The sequence below is a fragment of the Echinops telfairi genome, unplaced genomic scaffold, assembly GCF_000313985.2.
Source record: "Echinops telfairi isolate 266 unplaced genomic scaffold, ASM31398v2 ScPeMD7_2;HRSCAF=8, whole genome shotgun sequence".
In the NCBI taxonomy this organism is placed as follows: domain Eukaryota; kingdom Metazoa; phylum Chordata; class Mammalia; order Afrosoricida; family Tenrecidae; genus Echinops; species Echinops telfairi.
In genome coordinates, this window is record NW_022103898.1 from 43,110,910 (window position 1) to 43,113,200 (window position 2,291).

Below are 2,291 nucleotides of genomic sequence, written 5' to 3' on the forward strand. Positions count from 1 at the left end.
AGTTAATAGTATCATGTTAATTAATAATTACTGACGCCTAGTGACCCTGTGTGCGTAGAGTAGGACTTCTTCACAGGGTTTCAAAGCTATGATTTTTCAGAAGCAGATCTACAGAGCCGTCACTGGAAGCCTCTCTACTAAGTTCAAATACCAAACTTTGAGCTAGTTGTCACGTACTTAACTGTGTGTGGAGTCCAAGGACTGATGATAATCGTACAAAAGAGTTTCATATACTTGATTAGGTAACATACGCCGACCAAGTTTCAAATCCTAAAGTTATGTGGCTTATTAGTACAAAACAGTAATGTTTGTTCATCTCTTATGAAGTCTTTCACATAAATGAAACCTAAAAAATACACTAGTTCTTAGAATGACTCATGAATAACTTGTGATGTGCAGATGGCACCACCTTTCTTGCTGAAAATGAAAAGGACGTGGAGCCCTTCCTAATGGAGATAAAAACTGCCGCCTTCACCAGGAAGTGCAACTCACAGACAGAAAACAAAGACTTAACAAATGAACCGATAAGTGATATCACGATAAACGGAGACAATTGGCACAAGTCGGGATTTCATTTGACTCCAATACACGATCAACAGTTATGAACCCAGCTGCCAAGATATCAAGAGATGTGTTGCATTTGACGAATCTGCTCCCAAAGACCTCTGCTGTTGTTGCAAGTCAGTCCAACACGTCGTGATCCTGACAAGGACAGTGCCCACCCTGGGTCACTAACACAGAGTTGCTCTGTTTGAGCTCATTGCTACAGTGCCTCTGATTGGGGTCTTCTTTTTGCACTTTCGAACTGTACACAGTGCCAAAAATCAAAGATACCACTTTGCAGACTAAGGTGCATCTGACCTAGTTATACCATTTTCATCCACTTTAGATGCTTATGAAAGCTACACACTAAATAAGAAAGACCCCCCAAAATCAATTTCTTTGAATTGTGATGTTGGTGAAGAATATTTACTATACCATCGGCTGCCAAATAATTTATCTTGGAAGAAGTACAGTTAGAATGCTCCTTAAAGGAGAGGATAAGAAAATTGAATCTCAGGTAGTTTAGTCATACTGTCAGGTGGTTCAACCTGGAGAAGGACAGCATTCTGGCAAAGCAGAGGGTCAGCTGAAAAGAGAGGCGCGTCGGGAGCTGAATGGATGTATGGCTGCAACCAGAGTGGCTGCAACAAGGGCTCAGACACGGGGCAGTCTTTCGGCTGTCTGTAGGGTCACTATTAGAATGAATCCTTATCTATCAACAACAAGCATAAAAATAAACATTATCCAATATAGTAAAAATATCAATTCGCATATAACTCATGTTCTTTGATGCCATACGATTTTTCCAACCACTGACCTTATTCAAGAACACTACTCAAAATTTGTTGGGAAGAAACACACTAAGAGGAAGCACAAAGTAGACAGAGAAAAAAACTAACCGAAATAAAACAGAATCATGTGACTTGTTTTCTTGAGAAACTGTTTTTACTTTATTTTTGTTTGTTTTCTTTCCCCAAACCATTTTAATGTGAGCTAATACAGACATCATATCATTCCACATTTCAGTCATATCAAGCAGCATTAGGATTGCTACCACAATCAGTTTCAAAACATTCTCTTCATTCTTGAACTCCCTGACCTCAGTTTCCCTTTACCTGATCACCACCACTCACTGCGCTCCCCAGGAATCCTTATTCTAATTACGGTCTCAATCAGTTCATTAATCCTGAGTTTCATATACTGAAAAACAAAGACATACAACAAAAATTCAATGACCAAAACATCTGAGATTAGACCTAATATGAAAACAAAAAATACACAGAAAATGTTAATAACCAGATTAGTCTCAATGTGCATCACAGTGGGGATCAACTGGCAAGGTTTAAACTGATCAACTCAGGTTTCTCATTCTGATGTCCGGTCCTGTCTTCCTTCACTCAGTTTGGTAACCAGTTTCATTCAAGCCCTGGGCGAGTTTTGATGTGCAGATAGCTCACTTGCATTCACTTGCAGAGGGGATGTCTGTCAGTGGAACAAGTCTAAACACTGGCTTTTTGCTTTTAAACTAGTACAAAATAGTCCCTAGTTACTTTGAAACACAAACATCTCAGAATTAACTTAAATTGTACATGGCGCAGACACATACCAGTATTTCATGTTATCATAATTTAAAATCTGTGGACTTTTCCTTAAACAATCAAAGAGAACCTCTTTAAAAGAGGAAGAGAATGCCAAGAATATTTTTCCCCACTTAGTGTTTATGTGTGTGTGCACGTCACATACACTCA